The sequence below is a fragment of the Amblyomma americanum genome, chromosome 1 (genome assembly GCF_052857255.1).
Source record: "Amblyomma americanum isolate KBUSLIRL-KWMA chromosome 1, ASM5285725v1, whole genome shotgun sequence".
NCBI classification, from domain to species: domain Eukaryota; kingdom Metazoa; phylum Arthropoda; class Arachnida; order Ixodida; family Ixodidae; genus Amblyomma; species Amblyomma americanum.
In genome coordinates this window covers 366604619-366627897 of record NC_135497.1, presented here as the reverse complement: position 1 = coordinate 366627897, position 23279 = coordinate 366604619, and the positions used below count along the sequence as shown (strand labels likewise).

Below are 23279 nucleotides of genomic sequence, written 5' to 3'. Positions count from 1 at the left end.
TTGTTATGAATACAGGAATCGTTCCCCGGAATTTGTAAAATTTGTCTTCATACAACCAATGAACAATTAAGCTAGCAAGACAATTCACATTTCACTAGTATCGCCTACTGGAAACAATGCACTCTTACAAGCTAGCACCGGTTGAACTGGGTTTCTTCGCAGTTTTCATCGTAGAAAACGATAAAAAGTTGCCTGCTTGGCCGGAAGGTTGCGCCTTTCTTCTAATGTTTTGTCTTTTAGATACTTTTTGAATATTCTCTTCATTACACCTATATCTTCATATATGTATACATATACCACGTGTCCATATTTAGCCACGTTTTTAAAAAGGGTGGTCTGTCCTGTGTGTTTAAAACAAACTCAGTGCTGCTGAGGGTCGTGTAGCATATTCTGCTGTATTTTGATTCGTAGCGAATAGCTGGTTAATTAGTTCAAATTAACTAGGTAGCTATTTAAATATTGGCCTTGGGAAAAAGTGCATATGAAATGTTGAAGGTCACCTTAAAAAGCAGCCGGCTAAAGTGTTTTTAACAAGGTACCATCTCAGCAGCTTTTTTTCAAAAGTCTAAAAGAAAACGCGCGGAATTATTAGCCGCAAAAAGCACCTTATTTTTTTTCGGTGAAAATCAGCTGCCTAACAGCCGTAGGTATTCCGTATTAAAATCTACACCAGACCTGCCCCCGTCCTAAAGTGGAAGTTCTTCGCAATTTGGATGGCGAGAAACCACTCCAAATTTAACGGTGCACATTCCACCTCGATTAGGGAGAACGCTAGGGGACAGGTGGTTCACTCCCAGCTGAGTTGACCCACTGCGTTGTAACACGCCTTTCGCAGCATGGTCTTTCGTGTTCCAATTTTTTGGCAGATTAAACCTGGAGCCCTAAAATAGGAATAGGAAGAATAACGAGATTTCTGGCATGTGAGAAGCGAATGCGAACCCGTTCCGCTCCATTCACGGGGCAGTAACAGCTGTTGGCATAAGCTTTGTATAGCTGGACATGCATAACATTGTGTTCTGCCACGGGGGCATGCCAGGCATGGTCCACTCTAAGTAAGTGTAGTGACGCAATGCTTGCCCGGAGGGAAGGCCGATGATGACGCCGGCGGCTACAGAAGTGGGAAAGCAGAAGAGGGGGGTACGTCTTCTGGCAAGCTTGATGTCCTAAGCATGATAAGCCTACAAGCTGTGCTACCTGCGTTCACGTACACGACATCCCCTTGTGTTTCTTGAAGGCTACGACAACTTTTAAATATGGTGTACTTCGTGAAGCCATCAGCATTAAGGTTTCAATAAAAATGAAAAAAATCGGAGATAATTATGCGCACAAAATGCATTAGTAAGACACAACAGCAGTAAGTCTTCAATTTAGTTTTCGCTCATTGCGCCCAACTCAACTATCCCAAAGAAAACGATGGAGGGAGTAAATCGCTACAAAAATGTAAAAGAAAAGGTTACATGACACAAGTGCTTACTATAAACGAAGGTTTTCAGAAACAAGTCACAAAATTACTATGAAACATGCCCAAACGTTGAAACTGGAACACATCAACATCTTTGATGTCCACACGTAACAATCAGCCATGTTCAGCTCGTCGGACATGGCACCGTGTATGGGCTAACATATTGGCCATGCACTCTATCACTTCAGCTCCCACTTGATCCAGTTTAGGACACGGAGCAGGATAGTGTTGTATTCCTTCAGGGCTAACCAGCCCGACTCCCTGTACTCTTCCCAGTTGTGCTCGATCAAAGCGGAGAGGGGGCAGGCGCGAAGGAGTCGGAGATTCCCGAGCGCAGCCTTGTATCAGCTGCAGGTAGGGAACAACACCCCGATCTCGCGGTGCGACCGGTGCGTAGTCTTGTAGCTCTCCTTCGCCGTGAAGTTGGGGAAAGAAAGAAGGCGTCGAAGGTCGTCACGTTCGTCGACCACTTCGGAAGGGTGCTCAGAGATGAGGTGAAGGTACATTACTCTTCAAGACTTGACACGCTGTGTTATGTCATTCGGAACGAGCCAACGCGTCGCCGGACACATGCACTTTCCAAGCAGTCTCTTCCGCCCGACGTGTCGACGCCCAGAACAGGGTCCATAATGGTGGTAGCGTGTCCAGAAAGGGACCACGTCAAGGTTACCACGTAGTAGGAGCCTCCACTGCTGGCAGACGTCCTTGTCGTTCGGGAGGAAGAATTGAGGCCGGCTCAACACACTGACGGCTTCGTTCGAACTCTTTCTTCTCGAAGGCACGATCCTCGGGGAGTGGGTGCAAAGCGTTCTAGAGGCGAAGAGGAAGGAAGGAAAGCCTATGACGTTGCTGGACATACCCACTACGGGGGAGTGGCCAAGACACAGGCGGTTAATTGCTGGAAACAGAAAAGTTTTGACGGGAAAAAGAGTGGTAATAGTACGTAGTCTGATAGGTTGGAAGACGGAAGGACAGGGGTCCTGTTAACTTGGAGATCGAGGACGGTACAGTGGCTTAATGTGCATTATAGTATACAATGCCTGTAATGTTTCAATTTCGTACTGACTGATAGTGGGAAAGAGAAATTAGAATGGGAGTCACTGCGTTTCTTGAAGAAAATTTTGCACAGCAGAGCGCACACTCCTGTCCCGTCCAAACAAAGAAGCGCCAACCGCGGAGGTCACAGGCAAACCCAGTTGATGAAATGGCATTTGCAAAAGACGCTTCCTCAAATGATAGAAGCGGTGGCAGAACAGCAGGAAGTGATCTATTGTCTCAGGTTCGGCACAAAAAGGGCACAGTGGGGAAGCCGCCAGGCCAGATCTGTGAAGGTAGAAATTAAGAAGGGGAACCCGGCAACGCAAACGCGTGAAAGAGACCTCTTGTCTGCGGAAGCACCAGGCTTTGCTACTCCAAGGGCACAGAAGATGCTGATATTCGGGAGATGATATAAGAGCCGAGGAAGCAAATTCCTGAAATTCTGTGTAACTGCGAAACCTCACCGCAGCTGTATATGCACTCGTTTCCAGGACAGTAACAATTGGGCCGCAGAGAGAGGCTCTTGCTAAGTAATCTGCAACCTCATTTAAGTGAAAGCCCATGTGCCCTAGTACCGAAAGCAACCTTACCGAATTTAGATGGAGCGGAATCAGGAACTTAACGAGGCGTAATGCCCGAGGCTCAGTGGGTAAGGACAATGAAGATCAAATGTAGAGAGTCTGTCATAACCACGACCTTGGAAACGGTAATTTCTAATTTTCGTAAGGCTAAGCTTACTGCTAATAATTCAGCCATAAAATATGGAGTGACGTCAAGAAGACGGAGAGAAAAAGACCAGTCCAGTGAAGGCGAAAAAATTCCCACATCTGCCTTTTCGCGATCCAGCGAGACATCGGTAGCAATAAGATCATGAGCGAAATGACCTTAGGTAGTCCTGCAACAGACCCTGAGAAAGCGGGAATGGCTGCAGCTTTGCATTCGATGGGAAAATGTCATCGCATTTAATCTGGACAGATTTGTCGGACATCTGTGAAATAAATATTAATGGGATCAAGGAGGGACTGCACGTAACATATCTGCGGAGTATGAAAACGAGATTAGGCGGCACTAAAAAAGGCGGAAGGTTGACTAAGAATTATTATACTGGAAGCGTGAAGAGGTGAGTCGCAAAATTTTAAAAATGTTTGAACTGCGAAAAGGCTAAGCCTAGCTGATAACGATGGGATTCGCGCCTCAAGGTTCAGAACAACATTGGCGACATATTTTGGAAGCCCCAGACAAAGGCGCAACGCCTCACGCTCCAACAGCCCTAGAGGGCGAAGTTTATAGGCAGGAGCTCCTGAGAATAAAACACACCCGGACTCCAAAATTGGGCGGACGGAAATTTTATAAATAATCAGAAGTGTATGCTTTCTCATGGCTGACCTATCACTGCAAAGCCTGCGTAGGATGCCAATGGCCTAACTCCTTTTGCAGAAACTTGCTCAATGTGTAGCCGCCAGAATAGAGTCATATATTACTCCGAGATAGTTCACTGTCTGAACTTGAGGTATAATGTTGTTTCTATAGAGCAGGCAGATATTTACAGGAACAGAAACCGGAAATACTAACAAAGCGCATTTCTTCACATTGTGGACAGATGAATTCTTCCTAACCAGTTGTCAAGGTCATTGAGATAATTTTGCAGGGTTCGATAAAGAGTGTGAATGTTACCTGGTGATGCAAAAAATGCAATATCATCGGCGTACACATAAGTTTTCAAATTTTCAATGCATGGAATGGAGCTTAGAAAAATGTTAAAAAGAACAGGCGGGAGAACTGATCCTTGGGGTACACCTCTTGTCTGTGGAAATCTCCTTGAAGAAACGCCATTTTGGCAGCAGTAAAATACTCTATTTTCCAAAAAAAAACAGAAATCCACGCAGGCTACAAAATATCTCGGGAAGTTCAGTTCCTGTAATCTTAGTAACAGAGTCGAGTGCTCAACGCTGTCGTATGCTTTACTGACATCCAAGGTGACAAGCGCAGCAAACTGTTTTCTATTGCGAGCTAATTTAATGACTCTCTTGGTCAGCGTGAGCCCACCAAATTGAACAACCCGGCCTGAAACCTATTTGACATGGATTCAAGAGAGAATGTTTCGAAATGAACGACATGACACGGCTGAGAAGGACCCTTTCCATCAATTTCACTAGATTTGATGTTAATGAAATAGGGCGTATGTTGTCTAAAGTTAAGCCCTCCTCTTGCTTTTTAAGCGATGGAACTATTTCCGCAAGACGCCACTCATGAAGTATCCAAGGACCTTTAACAGAATGGTTAACTAGAGCCAAAAGGTCTGCAGGAGATTCATTGAACAAAATTTTGATCCTAGATGAAGTGACCTTATCGGGGCCAGGAGCCGCTGGGGATAATCGCAGAACAATTTGCGACAGCTCAGGCATAAAGACCTCAGTGAAATCACTTTAGGTGCATGTGAATATAGCAGGAGAAGGTAGAGCAGTTGTAAATCGAAGCTCTAGGGCACATGCAATATCCTCTAAGACCTTTGCGATGTCAGCAGGGGACTGAACGAGGGATTCAATGTTGGCAGCCGATGGAATCACCTTGTTGCGCCTCATGAAATTAAACAAAGCTCGTTTATTTCCTGATTGTGAAAGGAAATCATAATTATTTCCATTATACTCCTCCTTTGCACGGGCGACAGTGCGCTTAAATGTTGCTGCAACATACATACAATCCAACCAATTTTTTGGCCATTGATTGATGACAAGTTACTTCCAAGCTGCTTTCCATCGTCTATATGCACGCGTGCACTCAGCAATCCACCAATTGTTCGCGATTGCAACCTTGGTTCCCTTAACCAAAAATTCAGACTTTTGCCTTGCATCGTCCAGTACTGAACATAGATGTGCAGCCTTGCTTTCGGAACTTTTCTGAGCGCAAGGGTCTGAAGTGATTTGTAGGGCTGATTTTAGCGTGTCTATAAAGCAACTCTAATTTATTAACGTGCGCTGATGTCGCTCAGGAAGAGTTAATTTACACGCCAGCTTGTGAACTAATCGGTAGATGATCACTGTTTGTGGCACTGTCAACAGGCGCCCAAGACTAAACAGAAACTGCTCGGGAGGAAAAAGTTAAATCCAAGGCAGAGCGGCATTGACTCCGAACAAACGTAGGCAATCCGGAATTGTTCCAGATCAAGTTGTTGTCACAAGCCCAGTCAAATACTCTAGAACCAAAGCTGTCTGTTTTAAACCCCCACGTCACATGGTGCGAATTTAAGTCTCCAAGTAATAGAACCTGTGTTCGGCTACCAGACATGAGTGAGTCAAGGGGCCGAGTGTCACGCACACCAGGCAGGAAATATGCATTAGCTACCGTAAAGGGCTGTTGACCGGAGACACTGAGGTCAACCGCAAGTATTTCACATTCATTGTCCGCATATTGGAAAGAAATGCATGCCCTGTGGCAAAACTTTGTAGAGATGAGAGCTAACAACCCTCCCCCTCGTGATGACCGGTCAAGCCGGAACGGACGGTAGTCCTTGAGATGATAATTGAAATTTATAGTTAGCCATGTTTCCTGTAAAGCAACTTAATCTGGTAGAAGCTGATTGCATAGGCAATTTGAATCTGTTGAAGCTGAGAATATAGATCGACAATTCCACTCGAGTACACTTAAGAACCCTATCTTGGCGGGAGTGCCGCAGCCCCCCCTGCCTTTCAGCCACGACTGCCTTTTCTGCCTTTTCTTTGTCTTTGTCTGGGGGCAAGATGGACCTCCAATATTCCGAGGACACCCTCTTCTTTTCTGGGCACGGAGATCATACTCCATATCCATACAGTCCATAGAGGATGCATCCATAACGCTGTTCGAAGGAGAGGCCCGAGAGGTCTCTTGTTGCTCACACTGTTTCTGGTCCTGTGGAGCGGAATCGATTACTACAGAAGGAGGAGTAGCTTCCGAAGTCAAAGAAGGCAAGTACGGAGCGGTTGACACCTGCAGAAGATTGGACATCTGAGCAGCTATAACCTGCGAAATGGACGTGGTTACAGATTTCCATAATGCGATCCATAAGTGGTGGCACTACTTACTATCCTTTTGCTTCTTCCTCCACAGGCTTTGTCTCGTCACCATTCCTTACTTACCGATGATTGACGATGGTTGAAAATTATCTAATATCTTTAGGCTAATCCTTTTAAATATTGTTACACGATGGCAGAATAAATAACGTTGCAACGTGAGAGATGGTGGTAGCTTGACGACAACAATAATGACAACTGCACTCTAAAAAATGAATCCCGGGCAGGCAGTCAACGATTCGACGATGTACTCGGCGCCAAAGATTAAAAATTTTCCGATGCGAAATAGAAGGGCGCATCTTAAAACAATCTGTTCGTAATTCTATTCACGAAATCAAAGAATTCTTTTGCATGCGTTGAATTTAATGTTTGTAATCATTAACTTTTCATATTTGGCATTCAGAGCAAAATTTCCACTAAAAATTGAATACCGTCCTAGAAAACGAATGATTTTTGTTTCTACTTAAATATGCTTATCGATTCGTTTTAATCGCGATAAAAAAAAAGCTTTCCTGAGCACGAAATATGGTGCGAGAGCAGATTTTTGCATCAAAGTGTATATTTCGCAAGTTGGTGGGACATTCTGTAGAAAAAAACACAGCGCAAAAACACAGGTCAAGAAAGACATACATATTCGAGCGCTAACAACTGAGAGAATTCAGGGCGAGAGCGGAATAAATACAGGGGAAAAGTGACTGATACGCAGGCGCAGAAAACAAAAAACAACAACGTCAAGGCAAGGGCACCAAGCTCGTCAGTCTTAGTTAATGTAGTTCAGCTCGTGGCGTGATAATAAAACAGAAGGTTTGCTGCAACATGAAGATCCCTTGCGCGCAATAACAAAGGCTTCATAGGTTTCCCTCGTGCGTTGCTCGCGGTAGTATCTGAGAACTTTGAACTGTTTAAAAAGGGGGACGCAGTTCTCGCACGATTTATAGTTTACGACTGGGTTGCTTTTCGGAACAATGTCCTCCAAGAATGAGGCGTGCTCCCTCAGACGGGGCGCCAAAGCATGTTGCTCCAGTGCGGCGTTTTTTCCAACGCATGCAGCGCCCACCTGTTGCAGCTCAAAGCGCGAATGAGGTGTCCACTCACACGGGGAGCCATTTATGCGCGTTTCTTTTCCTTCCGTGGCTGTCTGAGAGGCTTCCCGTCCACCTGCGAATTTTGCGGGCTAGGAGGCTATAAAGTGCTTTTTTCGCATTGATGCAGGTTGACCACGACGACGTGCAATGCCCAGCAGGGAAGAGTGGCAGTTTAACACGAGGCGTGATTGGTTGCAGCGACAGCATAGTGCTCTCGTGCACTGGCCAGCGAAGCTGATCGGTTCGTGCCGCCGCGGGTTGGAAACGCAGTCGCGGCAATACTTTTGTTTCCGCAGGTATCTGAGAGGCTTAAGGGTGGTGAAGTAGTGAAGGATAGTGAAGTAGTGATTTCGCAGTCAAAATTACACATACACTTCCTCTCGCACCGTGATGACAGTGCTGTGAAACGAGGAACACATGAGCCAGTCCCATTTCAACGAAAATAATACATTGTGCAGTGATTGGGCGCGGATGATTGCGCGAACAATTTCACGCACGATTACAGCACGATTGCACGTGCAGCCTGGAGAACGCCGGAAGCGACAGTTCTGTTGGCAAAACTGTGCTAAAACACAAGAACAACGAAAAAGGTTGGATGGTTTATGTAGTTTTAACGCTCCAAAGCGACACAGGCAATGAGAGGCGCCGTAGTGAAGGGTTCCGGAAATTTCGACCACATGGTGTTCTTTAACGTGCATTGGCATCGCACAGTACACGGTCCTCTTGAATTTCGCCTCCATCGAAAAGGGTAAAGAAGACTAATGTATTCGGTATCAGGTGGTTTATTATTAGCTACGAAGGTTTAAACGCGACAGTATGGCACGCGAGGAAAACAATTTCTCCGGTGAAAGCAGTTCGCGTTGTACTCTATGGGGTCCACTGCATATGCTCCTGGCACTCCTTGCAGCTGCATTCGGCATATTGTCGCGGCATATGTCGGCATTAACGCGGTGCAGCAGAACCCCCGACGGCGTCCTCGAGGCAAGGGCAGGCGAGGCACAACGCCCGAGCGCACGGTGCAACGAGCACCGTCTGGCGTGGCTGCTCGCCTACGTGAAGTTCACCAGGGGAAGTACAAGTTGGTCTGCCTCCCCGGCCACTTCTCAAGGCAGAGACGGGGCGACTGCAAGGTATACATTCATGATGTGATGCGCCGAAGGTTGTACACTGCCCGCACGTGAGAAAACCACACCATGGATAGCCACGCCCAAAAGTGCGGAAGCTCGACCATTACCGCGGCGAGGCACGATGATGCGTCACCGAGTGCTTGCCCACGCAGTTCCGGCACCATGGAGCGGATGTGCGAGGACTTTCTGCCGTCTGCCCTCTCGATGTACGGCAGGGGACTCATGCTGGCTGTCAGCGGTAGATGGACGTCACGTCTGCGTACGAGGATGCTGTTACCCAGTCTCCAACGATACAGAGGAGAGTCCGTTTCCCTTGGGAGGAAAAGTTCACACGTCTGAACAGGGCGACCGCTGCGTTCGAACTCGATCCGCGCGAGGGACACGCTGCTCGAGGAACCCGAGCGAAAGCGCGCAAGCCAGAGTAGAAGACGACGACGGTGTGACAGTTAAACTAGCTACAGTCGGCTTTGCTTCAGTATCATTCGGGACTACTCTGGCCCCTCCAAGGCTAAGGTTTGATTGCAGCGTTTTCCAAGGATTACAGCGCTAAAATATTTAGTTTAGCTTGCAGGTACTCTTCGCCTTTCATCAAGGCCTGACCGTTCAACCAACACTGGCAACCCAGATTTGTCGCATCACATTGTGTAATCGCACGTGCCTTTGTTCTTTTTTTGCTATGCATTTCTCTTTTTATTTCTAGACTGAGGGCTGCTGCGTCTATATATTGCGGCGGCATCTTTATTATGCTGAATGAACTCCTCACGGGAGGTTTTTGTGGTTGAAGCTCGGTTTGAGCGATCGATTGAAAAGTGTCCTTCATAAAACGCCTTCCTCCGCGCATTACCCGAGGCGTCTACGCGGACACTTCGCCCAACCGTTGTCACGGTGGCCTAGGCGGAGCGGGTGGTGATTCGGAACCTGCCGACTATCGTAACACTTACTGTTCGGTCCGTGTGCCTCGAATACCCGCGCTTTTCCAGAGTAGAGCGACTTCCGTGCTGTCGTGTGTTACTGGAAGAATTCAGTCGCAGGATGTTGCAGGCCGGAAATAGCAATGACGAGGTCTGCGAGTCTCCTATGGGGCTCCAATGTTGATGCTATTGCCAGAAGACGTGGATAATGGTCGCCGAGCTTCAGAAGTGACGGCAAATTCTATTGAAGGGGTCATTGTTCACAAAGCATGGCTCCTAATGAGGGGTGGGCGCAGTATTCGTTACGAGGCGGTGGTCTAGAGTCAGCGCGCCTCTCAACAGCCCTTCAAGGCATAGGCGGAACGGGGCGCCTGCTCCACAGCGCCTTTCTCTCGTTTGCCGCGTTCCTCTTGTTCACCGCGTAGGGACTCACGGGCCTCACGACGTCTCTTATTTCCGATTTCTTAGAAGTCTAAGGGATCCAGCGGGCAAGTATGTGTACCAGCTAAGGTTGTGAGTTCGGCGTAGTTTCTATATTGTTTGCTGCTGCCCTTGCATTTAGTTCCTGAAATGTCGTTAATAAGGTACCGACGTTGATGGGGTATGCTGACGACCTTGCGCTCGTCTGCATGTTTCATGTGCGCGAGACGAATCCTGAAGAATCAAACCTGTTCCTATAGTCATATTGAGAAAACGTTTGCAGGACCCATTCTACTGCCTCTAGGAGAGCAGCAAGCTCTGCTTCCATAAAGTTAACGTCGTCAGCGATTTGGATTGTAGCCGTATTCACCTTGCGATGGGTGATTTCGATCCACGCCAAGGTACAGACATTCTTGACAACTCTATTCTCAATAGCAGTATTGTCAGCGGCTGTTGGGAGTACAGTCCGTCCCATGTCGATGTATATGACTGTGGGAGTAGGCGATGCGCAATCCTACGGCTGTGCACGTTATCATAGCGCGTGCCTCACTCCAAGTTGCCACATCGTCGAGCAATATTTCGTGGCAGTGGTCTGCCATTTGCAAACGCAACTGTATGGCACACTGAGAGCGGCCTCAACCATTTCAGAGGCGAAAGTCACTGTTTGGTGTGGTATGAAGTTCTTCGAGGATATAAGGTCATCTGAGCTGCAGCTCTGCCGGTACATTTGGGCGAGATTCTCCTCGTCACGAATCTCCGAAAGCAGGTTCATAAAACCGAGGAAGTAAAATTCATAGAGAGGTGTGTGCGGAGGCTTCTATGTTGAGCATTTCAATGTTGCTACACATCTTTTCGCTGATGGCGTGGAAATTGTATCAGTACATAATACCAGAGACAAGAAGGGCTGAAACTAAGTGTCAGGATTCCTTCTCCCTTTTAACCCGTGAAGACGTGTCGCTCAGCTGTTAAGGCGCATGAGGCTTCACACCAAAACCGTACTTTGCTGACCCTTGTTGCGCCCTTCGCTAAATGGTCAAGACAGGCCTTAAGAATCCCATGGAAATTGCACATGCGTTGGCCTGACATGTATAGGTTGATAAGCCTTCGGTCTGCTTCCGTCTGGCTGTGTCGGCTCTGAAGAATCCCGAAGTATTCAGTTTTCTGCGACGATAAGGATACGCTCACCATACTTAAGTAAATTTATGGTATCTAGGCTAAACAGGAGAGATGTTCTTGTTCACCCGCTAAACCCGTCGTTGCCCAGATGGTGACGTGGCCTGCGCACAAGCCATAATGAAATGACGGAATGGCAACAGTGCGCCGCAGAACACTACCCCTTACTCGACTTAGTAATATAGAAAAAAGAACATCAAGATAATTTAAGGTGATATTTTTTTGTTTACTTTGTTTTTGTCATGGGGACCTACGTGGTCGCCCACTTTGATTCAGTTGTTGGGTAGGCAAGAACGACTTTAATGAAAATGGGTAGGAGGCCACGTAGTCCAGCTAACCTCGCGCTCTCATGCGTTCGTTGTCCGAAACCATGCAGGCATGTGCCTGCCACTGAATATAGTTAAGGACAAACCTTTAAGGCCTTCTGCAGTCATTTTGAAAAACGTCTCAGGTGCCTCCTCTTCGTTCCTAGCTACTCCTTCAGAGGAGCTGGACATTGTAGGCAAGGACTCCTTCCGAGAAGCAAACACTCCAACCACATCAGCGCAGGAATCCCCACCACAGAGGAGTCATGATTCGCTCGAGTCTTTTTAAAGCTCTACGTGGTTGTCTGCCCGAGTCGATGCAAGAGAAATGTTTTCGTTGTTTCAGAAACATTGCTCGTTCTCAAACTCTTATCGCAGATCGATCCACTTCATGTCAGAACTTTGCCACAGAGTAAGATTCGTCGGAGTGGTAATCTTCCGAGTCCTGAAATCGAAAGTCCTGGTCCTTCAATATTAAGTCAATGGCGTTATAAGGAGTCACACTCACATCATTCACACCTAAGAAAGTCTCATTTAGGTAACGCACACTTACGTAATCCACACTGACGTAACTTCATCGCGAAGCACAACTGCGTTGTAAAATATAACTACAAACATCCTTGAAACTATGCTGGCGCTAGGAGCTCTCCTCCACAACACCGGGTTATGAAATAAATTAAGACGCTCCGCTAAAATGGCAAAAGTCGGAAATACACTGGCTTCTTTGCGTTTGTCCTTCATGAAGTCACTCAGGACGGCGACAAAATTGTTCAACCTTCAAGCGAAATTTCGTCCGCAGGTAAACCTTCCTCTGTGTGTGAGTGTCTAAGGGCGCCGTGTTATCTTGACTAGAATACATACTGGAGAAGCAACGTTATTATACGTTCGTCACTCCCCGGCTCTATCCCACTGTTTGCAAAGGGGAATCTGGAATCGTTTCTCCACGGCAAAATCCTTGTTAACTGGACACCGCCCACTTCTTTTTATAGTGCTTCTTGTAGCACCCAGTCCACGTTTGTGTTCATAGATCCGTTTCTCGTTTATTCGTGCTGGTTTTCTGCCATGAAGGCGCTCTTACCTCGTCCTACCGATCATGGAGAAGGGGAAATTACACCGCGAACCTTATATATTGTTGTTGCTTGCTTCATAAAATTGCACTTTTCAGACCCCTCCTTCTATTTCTTCTTAGCTCTTCCATCAATGCAATAGTCTTTTTAATGAACTCTCAAGTAGCGTTATCTCGCTTTTGTATCTCTTGACTCGATCTGTGTGGTGCTCCAGCTTATTTCTTTCCTGCAGTGAAAGCGCCGTTTTTCAATGCTCAGCGTAGACCACTAATTTCTGGAAGCGAAAATAGCCCCGAGAAACATGAACAGGTGTGTTCTGAGTGTTTTCAATAATGTCTCTTCTTAACTCGGCCCACAGTCCTCACCTCTAGTTTCGTTACCTCGCTGGTTACACGTTGCTTGTGGCGTCAGATAGAATGCGAGATATTCGCACTAACGCTCACACGCGGATTTTCATATGCGGAGGTTTGTCGTAAATTCGATGAGGTTCGTGTGAAGACGTTATTACCACGCGCTATTTGGCGTTAATTTATTTGGTATTCAACTGTTTTTTCGGTTTCTTTCGGTAGGTAGATGCTAATTAGTTCGCTGCAAATTCCAGACGATGTTTGCATTAGTTTGCCGAGGCTGTGTGCTACAAGCATTTAATTCAATGGAAACATCAGCAGTGAGGCAGGCATTGTGCTATCAGTGCGAGGAAGGGGCATATTTCTGGGTTCCGTCTGTGTTCTGAGTGAATGTTCTTTTTTTAGTACTCTGGAGATTTCTATTAATTCTGGGAGCTCTTGATTTGTTTTCGTTTTCTTCTTGAGAGAACTTCTTAAGAAGGGCGTTCAGTTTGCGAGGTTTGTTTTCTCCTTCAAGGCACGGGGTGAAGGCTAGTCGACTCTCAAGCGGAACGTGAACAGGCACCTGGAACGTGGAGCATGCAGTGAGCGGGATTCCTTTTTTTGCTTTCTTTTACTCTTGGTGCGTGCGCATAATAATGAGCATGATGCTCATGCGCAGCTGTATGCTTCTTACGGAATAAAGTTGAACGTACAGTGCAGAGTAAAGTACGGTGATCGCTTATGTCAAGCGAAAATACCCTATGGCAGAACGGCTGCCGCCTGAGGCCTCCTATAGGGCCTTGTCCTAAAATTCTCACAAGCAGAGAGGAAGTCATCGGCAGAGTCGTGCAACCATCTGCTTTCGGGGGAGACTGTCTGCTACATTACGGTCTCTATTACGAACTGCTCTCGAGATTTAAACTTCTATATTATAGCACCGGCATCTGCGACAAGGCGTTGCTGTGCATATGAAATGGTGAGTGCCTACGATTGAGTGATCGTCAGCATTAGTGGATGTGACTGGAGACGACAGGGCATAAAAGAAAAATATTATTTTATTGTCAATGAGCCTCCTCACATAGAGCCGATGTATCTTATCATAGGAAAAAAAACTCGCACTAGGTACTTGCTTTCATCTTGTGATACTAGCCGTTCGCCCGCACTGATGTGAAAGATAAACACTGATCATTTCGCTCGCAGAAACCAACTTCTTCGACAGTACGTTATGTGCTCTACCAGCGCATCTTCCTGTTTATGGATGTTGGCGGTCAGGTGAGGGCAATTTTTACTCCATCAAGCTGCCGGAGTGCACTGCTTGTGAATATTTCCACGTTTGAGTCGGAAAGACAAAAAAGAATGGTAACGGAATCTAGTAGTCCAGAGCAGGTGGAATCATGAGACGCGACTTACAAAACTCGTAGTGCACTCTAGGACGTCTGATAGACGATGCTAGCCCCACACTGATATATGCCAAGATCTTGGAGAGCTGAATATGCTGCTGTTTCGTCCGCTTCAGTTTTTCGATTTAGAGAGCGTGTTTAGTCTCCCTGGCTGCCTTTTGCTGTTTTGGCAGCCTCAGCCATCAGCCACTTTTCTTAACTAGAGAGGACGCTCTACTTTCTTCGTCCCTTTTTGGAGCTTTGTTTGCCGGTGCGTTCCACCGCTTCTGCTTTTTGTGGCGGGCGCGAAGGCCCTGAAGAAACGATAGAGAAGCTGGTGGGTGGAGAGGTATACGAAAGACCCTCCTCTATTTGAACTTTTATTCAAATGACGCTTAACAGCCAATCACAAAAAACACATCCACAAAGCCAAGTCAAAAGAAAGTCCACTAAACGTCAGAGAATCTGCCCCTTCGGGGTGCTTCGCAGGGTAAGGTATTGCCCGACGAGCGACTCACCACAAGCACTGACAACACGGCAAATAATGAGAAAGCATTACTAGGTTATGTCGCGTGTTTCCTTTCCGCAAACATTTTCCGAACGATTAGGTCGTTCTGTGAAAATAAATGTGCAAACGTTTGTTTGTGTTAGATAGTGCGCGATGATATCATGCTCTGGGGAAAATTTGGTTTATTATTTGTAATTAGTTAAATAAATATGAAAATTAAACTTTGATGTCACAACACCCTCTGACTTCGATATAACACCTGGGAACCACCCGATGATACGTCATAGAACATGTACTGGCGTCGTGGAAAAAAACTGCGTTCTCGAAAATGACATGACGTCCCATCTGCTGACGTCACTGCATGTCTATAAAAGTTTTTAGATAAGGAGAGTTGGAAAACTTGCCCCCGGGATGCGGCCCCACTACTGTTGCCGCTTTCATCTCAAACAGACGCGAGCGCCATCTCTAGTGTTTTGACACTACCAAGTATGTTTTCTTGGTTTTCTCTTCGCCGCTGCTACGGCCATTGGCTGCGCTTGGTCACGTGGAGAGCTTGCTGTACAAGTAACTGGTCTACGCAGGCTCGCACCTCGCATCGTCTGCGCCTGGCGCGGCTGCACGACGTGCTGCTTACCCCCTCGTAGTTCGGGTTCCTCGCGTGGGTAATAGGCGGTTGTGCAATATAAACTGTAAAATTTTCTCTATTGACTAGATCACTAAAATTTCAGTGTCTGTGAATAAAACTTGGCAAAAGCTTGCAAAGACACTAAATGCTTTTTCTTTGTATTTTTTTTCGGCATACGCAATTTTAATTTTTTCTTCAGCCACTTTGTTTTAATGCGTCGTCGTTAAAAAATAATCGTCTTGGCGGTTGAGGTATTTTCTAGAAGTAAAGCGATCGACACCGGGAGCACGGTAGCTTTACTTCTTGAATGCGTATCTAATACGCATGTGATATGCTGCTTGCAAAGGCGTCTTGAACGTGCCCTGCTAAGGTTACGGTTATACATGCTCCTAAGCAGTCTTGTTTCATTAATACAAAAGAGACGAATGTGCAACTTACGTTTCTATTCATTACCAATACGTTTGTGTAGGCACGCGAGTCACTGTCTGCTGACGCCCCTCAAGCTGGAAGTTGGAGATGACGCGCCCATCCCAAAGCGACCGCAGCGCCACCAGCTAGGCAGCAGCCGTATTTGGTCGGCTCTGCACCCTGGCGCACCGCCGCCGTTTTCCAGCTGCCCTTATAAAAAAACGCTGAGCAACGTCTTCAGATAACGTTCGATAAAACAAAGAAAACTAACATGGCACTGTCAAAACCCTAGCAATAATGCTCGCGTCTCTGTGAGATGAAAGCAGCTATGGAAGTGGCGGCGTTCCTGGGGGCAAGTTATAGGCAAGTTTTTCAACAGTCCTTATCTACAAACATTGATGTCTATACATAGAAGCAACGCAATGCTTTCGCCATTCTCCAATGCGGGTCGCTGCAGTGACCTCACAGTTTTTTGCGGCCTAACGAAACAACGCAAAAAACAAAACACATTTACCCGCACCGAGGTACAAGCAACAGGGAAGCGTTTACATTAGCTGGCGTCCGGTTGTGTCCGAGCTCCGCAACTTATAGAAACACGTATGCGCTGGGAAGAAACAACATGACGTTCCAACAAAGTACGCGACGACAATCGCGCCTCAGCACTACACCGGCAAGGCACTCCATCCATACTAATCACAGGGCCACCTGTCTCGCAGCCACCCAATGAAGGCATTGCTGCAACGCTTCCGGTAGCCAGCCGTGGCCGGGTAGGACGTCGCTCCCGCAGAACGTGAACCGGAACGTCTCGCCGGGGCTGGTCCGCTCGGTGGGAACCACGAAGCGCTCGGAGAAGCACTCCCGCTCTGATCCCCCGGTGTGCTGTCCGCTCGTCCTTTATCTATCCGCTGGCCAGATAGCACGCATGCTCACCGCGCTGGCGGCCAAGAACTTGCCGGACATGCGCGGTGGTGCTGCGCTCGGATGCACCCGGAAAACGCAGAATGACGTGGGCTTGCCGCGCGCAAATGTTGCGTCGAGCCATGAGGGACCAGGGCCTAGAACTGAACCCAAAACCGCATATGTAACATTGTGTGGACACGTACGCACGTCAGCTGCCGGCCTGTCAGCATCATGTCGGACCCATTAGTATTTTTAATGCATATGTTCCTGCTTGGCTACATAGCGGTGGCTGGCAGCGGCATACAGGTGTCAATGCGGTTGGTCATCGACTCGCGCAGGCTGCGCATACCAACCATCATTTAAAGCTTCATGCTGCATAGCCAGTCATCGAGGCTGCGCTCAGAAACTGCCACTTCACGACGACCGCTGCTGCCTATCGCGGTCAGCATCATCGACATCAGTAACTCCGGCTCTAAGAAGCACGCCCCCTTCAAGTTCCTTCAGTGGGCACATTAGCTGCCCGCATATCAGCATATTATGCTGAACCCGCTGGTATTTTCAAGCAGATTAGTGAGTCTCTGCAGTCAAAACAAGTGACCGATGTTTCACGCAGCTTACGTGCCCACCTATATTTAGGTACACTGCTCCCTGCTTGCAGCAATTGTTTAATCTTTTATTAATGCGTTGTGGTGATATATTGCGGAGTCTCGGGCTTACGATTGAACAAATGCTAACAGAAATACTGGAGGGTCAAAAAAAGATGCAAAGTCGTCTAGGCGACATTGAATCAAATCTGATAATAGTAGAAGCGTCCGGAACAACCATTAAAGAAACGAGAAAAATATTTTCGTGCCTCGAAAGCACTACCCGAAGGACGATTCACTGTTTGTAGTCTAGAGAGAAAACTGTCGGATCTAGAAGACCGTTCTTTGCAGAATAACGTCTTTAAGATCATTCTTCATAGGATCATTTGTATAGGATGCTCTTTCTGCTTATTTTATACCTGAGAAAGACGATTAAACACATGAAGACTTTATTGTCAGTAAAGCAGCTGAATGGGCTAGTTGGTTTTGCATCTTGGTGAAAAAACAGCGCACAAGCAGACACAGAACCCCCTTCTTTCTGTCTGTGTCTGCTTGTGCGCTGTTTTTTCACCAAGACTTTATTGCAGGTGTAGTCAAGGAAGTATTCAACACAACGCTTGGTGTGCAAGTGCCGTCTGCTGAAAGAATACATAGGATAGGCAAGAAACAAGATAAAACATGGCCAGTAATCATAAAAGTGATCGACTATGGAGAAAAAATCAACGTACTGAAGAACTGTTTGAAGTTGAAATATCGGCTGGTGAGTATTTTTCGGTGCCCACTAGACAAAAGCGAATGAAACAGTTGGGCAGCACTAGCGAAATCAGAGGCTGAGGGGGGAAATTTCAGTTAGCCTACGACAAAACCAAGATAAATAATAAGCTTTTGGATGGGATGATGCCAGCATTAAAAAGGTTCATTGCCCTTCGCAAAAAGGCAAGCAAGTAAAACCGTCATAGTTGAATACTTTGCAATAAGAAACCTTTTCGATGCATCAGCCTTTATTCTCGGAGTATCATCAATAAATCTAAAGTCCTAGAAAGCATAGCTTTGGCGTGCAAACTACACATAATAATTATAACGGAATCATGGTTAAACTATAACTTTGGCGACGACGAAATTAAACCACCAGGTTACAGTACGTACCGAAAAGACAGGAATTCGACAGGTGGTGGCGTAGGGCTAGTATATTTCAGGAAACTTTGAACGTAATAAGACTATTTTACATACCTGCGATCGCATGCGTCATAGTTAAAATACATCCAAAAGGGTGTAACTTCATCTTAGGTGGATTTTACTGTTCACCAAACAGCGATAATAGGTTTTTCGATGTACTTAACGAATCTCTGTGATCCATCAAAATAATTCTTGTAACATGTTACTAGGCAGAGATTTCCTTATTCCCTCAATCGACAGGAAAGCGATTTCCCCGATCCCCTCTCTAAGGCAGCTTGACCACTCATCGACATTATAAATTTACGCGGCTTAGCAAAATTGGCAAAGAAACCTACTCGCATCGAGAACGGAACTGCCCCAATACTAGATCCTTTCCTAGTCAGCAGTGGCCTACTTCGCCATGACCCAAAAATGCACTTTGCTGGCGGCGTATTTCAACTCAAATTGATATGCTTGCTCTTAGAACTAAGCCACATGTCAAAAAAAGGAAAAACATTCAGTCCCAATCTTTTCACCTGCTTGTGAAGTCAACATATGAATCGTCAAAGGAGGAGAGCGTGGAGAGATTGAAGAGCTCTGAAGAAGAATGAGGATAAGTTACAAGAAGAGGAGGTCACAACAGGCGAGAAGACGTATGAGGGTCGCGACAGGCATAGTCTCTAAGAGGACAAGAACGAATCGACAAAGAAGAAGGGCATAGATTGGTTAAGAACTCTGTATGGGAACAAGGCGGATAAGTGGTAGAAGAGGTCAGAAAAGGCGAAAAGACGTTCGAGGACAGGACGGGCGTGTCCTACAAGGTAATGTTGATGAATAGTCAAAGGAAGAGGGCGTGGAGAGAGTGAATGAGCTCCGAAGAAAAAGAGAAAGATCTGCTCAGGGCTCGATCAAGACGTGCCCAGAACTGTTCTGAACTGCGACTGCAATTTAAACGTGAACGAAACTGTATGAATGCCATGATCCGTCTGCCCAAGCGCAGCCAGTTTAGGTCTCATTTAAACGAGGCGCATTTTACAGCAAGAAAACATGGTCATTTGTAAATAATCTTAAAGGAGTGAACGCTGCTATTTATAATGATAAATATTTTATCTCGCATTTTCATATAGATCGACTGAGCAATGCGAATGGCCCCCCGCGAATGACCCTCTGGCCCCGCTTCCCGACTGTCCTATGCTTCCCAGTGTGATGGAATCTGCTTTTATTCCTGATATTACCGAAAGTGATTTAAGGTGTATTCTTTTCTGTCTTAAACGTAGCAAATATCTGGGTCATGACGGCCTCATGGTTTCTGAATTGTGCGGAACTTTTAGGCGATTAAAGGTGTCCTACTAGTTATTCTTAATAGTATCATTTCCGGGGGTATAATACAGACTTCAATGAAAACTGCTAAAGTTATACCTTTGTATAAGGGTGGCTCCAGAGACATTACGAGTAATTACTGACCGATCTCGATTCTGCCATGCATTGGAAAATTTTCCGAAAAGCATCTAGTACTTACCATGACGAATTTTTTTAATACTCACATTGTTCTATCATATTGTCAGTACGGCTTCATGCCAGGAAAAGGAACAACAATCCTTCTTGAACAACTCTCCTGTGTGTTAAATTCAGCTTTTGATACGAATCAAGTAGTATGCTCTCTTTTTGTTGACGTAAGCAAGGCTTTTGATGGCATCTGCCATGTTATTTTGCTTGATAAACTTTCTGCACTGGGATTTCGAGGTTCATTTCTGCAATTGCTTACTAACTTTTTACAAGATAGACGTCAATGCGTATCGATTTTAAGATTTCATAGCGATTTCACTGCAATTACATCCCGAGTCCCACAAGGTTCCATATTGATATCTTTGCTATTCTATCTATATGTTAATGATCTTGCTAACAATGTGCCTGCTTGATTGTTCCAATAGGTTGACGACACTGTTAATGTTTCACGCTCAATGAAATGCCGTGATGCAGTTACAGCACTACGGATGGCAGCTATTAAAGCCATGGACTGGATTGAGTCTAACCTTATCGGTGTTAATAGTTCTGCAATGCAACTTATATGTTATCACAGCCCATTAAACAATTTGAGTTGAGTCATCATGTTTATTAGCATACTTTCTCATGTCTTGATTGTAACTGTGTACCAGTAAAATATGCGCAGTCGGTCAAATATCTTGGCATGATCTTCGAGAGTTATCTCTCTTGTAACTCACAACACTTTTGTTTGCCAAAGTCTTCGTGCTGTATCGTGTGTGCTCTGTAATGATAGATATTTAATGCCTCTTTCTGTGCGTAAGTGTGTAACACATGTTCTAGCCTATAGTGTTCTTAGATATGGATTCACTCTTTATGGCCGCTTCATGGTTCGTTGGCAGCAAAGGGTGAATTCACTTCTGCGTTCCCTTCTATAGAATATTTATTACGACTTGTCTAAAGGTAATGACATTGATATTTTCAACAGACTAAAGCTTCCAACCTTTAACGCTTTGTTAACAGAAATATTGCGCTAAAACTTTTCTAGTACAGTCAGTTCACCATTCCATATGTTCCAGCACGTGATTAAAGACCAAAATGCCGTTGCTGCATTCCTCGCTCCTCAACCCGGTACGGAAAGTGCACACGTCAATACTATTTACCAGCTTGGTTCAATAGTTTTCCACCTATTCTATTCCTCATGAAGACAAAATACGCCCTGACAAAAATTTTGCGGTATGTCCCTGCATTGCTTCGTGCCCCATAATTATTTGATCTAATGGTAATGTCTTAATGTAAAATTATTGCCATCCCGCTTGATGATGTAATCGTTATGTCTCTATACTTGTTTCTGTGTCCAAAGTTTCTTTTTTGTTTTTGTTTGTCAAATTTCTTGCAACGCCTTTATTTTCCTTTGGTTTGCTGATGTTCCCTGTCTGCAAGGCACTGCCAGTCAAGCTCTTTGAGGCTTTGGTAGGCATGATTTATGGCGTAAGAAATTTGACATGAATAAAAGTACTATCTGCCTGCCTGCCTGCCTGCCTGCCTGCCCGCCTGCCTGCCTGCCTGCCTGCCCGCCCGCCCGCCCGCCCGCCTGCCTGCCCGCTTGCCCGCCCGCCCGCCCGCCTGTCTGTCTGTCTGTCTGTCTGTCTGTCTGTTTGTCTGTCTGTCTGTCTGTCTGTCTGTCTGTCTGTCTGTCTGTCTGTCTGTCTGTCTGTCTGTCTGTCTGTCTGTCTGTCTGTCTGTCTGTCTGTCTGTCTGTCTGTCTGTCCGTCCGTCCGTCCGTCCGTCTGTCTGTCTGTCTGTCTGTCTGTCTGTCTGTCTGTCTGTCTGTCTGTCTGTCTGTCTGTCTGTCTGTCTGTCTGTCTGTCTGTCTGTCTGTGTAAAGAAAAAGGACGTTGAGTGGTAGAAAAAGGTGATTTGAACAGGCGAAAAGAGTTTCGGGGGCACGACGGGGCGCATTCTCTCAGAGGATGAAGTTTAGTCGTTAAAGGAAGAGGATGCGAAGAGATTGAAAGCACACCAAAGAAGAAGAAAAAAAAGATCAGGAGGTCACATGATGCGATAGAAGATTCTTAGGCACTACTGCGACTAAATCTTTGTGTCGATAAGGGTTATCGCTGACCAACCACTGTGAGTCTTGTGGCGAATTTGAATCAAAAGATCACTTTTTCCTCCTTTGCCGGCGGTTCGCTTCTCTCCGCAGAACATACTTGGAGATCTCCCTCGCTCGACTGGGGCTACCTCTTTCTATTCCGACCCCCCTCTCCTTTGGGTCAAACGTCAAGGGATATGCCTTGAAAGGAGTGCGCGATTTTATTGACGAATATATAATTGTATGGGGTAGATTCTTATGCTAGATTGTGAATTGACAGCTTTTTCATTTACGTGTTTTATCACCTTTTTTAATCCCAATTCTAGTCTTCACGAAATTATCCCTTCCCTCCACTCCTTGCCCATGTGTGCGTTTTTATCAGCAATGCACCCTGGTCAATCCCCCAAGTGCGTACGTGCCATTCAGCCTGAGGGCATCATCATCATCCTCTCGGGGCACATCGCTTGCGGCCTGCAAAGGGAGGAGGAAAGTTAAAACCAGGGGAGCGTTGGCGTCTCATGTAAGAGGATGAGGAAGGTCACAGGAAAAGGCCATCGAGGAGAGGGAGGAATGAACTTGCTTCTGACGCTGTGGTCCTTCCCGCTTCCCTGGTTGAGCCCACAGCCGAGGGCCACCGCGATCGTTGTGTGTGATAGCGCCCTGAAGGAGGTGAAAAGAACTAGGTGGAGGTCAGAACACGCGAAAAGCAGTTCGCGGGCCGTAATAGGGAATTTCTTAGTTCCGATTGAATTCAGTACCCTTAATAATGCATATAGTGTGTTTTTTCTGCTTGCTACAGAACGAGGTGAATATTGGTGAAAACGATCAACTCGTAGCAACTGCTGTGCCAGTTTCCTGCAGACGTATCTTGAGTCAAACTACGTGAAATGATGCAGGAAGATCTGATAGAAGAAACACGAAAAAAACTGTGCGTTGGCAGGCGCAGTTTTATTATTCTCACATGCTGTTTACTGCACTCAGTATATAACTTCTTTCTTCCTGTTTACTTCCTTTCGCGCTGTCATTTACGCGTCAGTTGCGCGCAAGAGATAGCGCTCTTAGGCTATTTGCTTCGTCCACTTCGTATCCTTTGAATGGCCAAGCCGTTTGTTTTTCATCGCAGTGTCTAAACATCTTCAAGCATTTTTTATTTTACTGACGAACACCTTTGATATTCTTT

At 46.1% G+C, this 23279-nt stretch overlaps 1 non-coding gene across 1 annotated transcript; it reads left to right on the top strand.

Moving 5' to 3' along the window:
• The first annotated feature begins 17730 nt into the window (after positions 1-17730).
• On the top strand, positions 17731-17843 carry LOC144116847 (small nucleolar RNA U3). Its single transcript, XR_013311970.1, has one exon. It is a non-coding gene; the product is annotated as a small nucleolar RNA U3 (small nucleolar RNA).
• The last annotated feature ends 5436 nt before the right edge of the window (positions 17844-23279 follow it).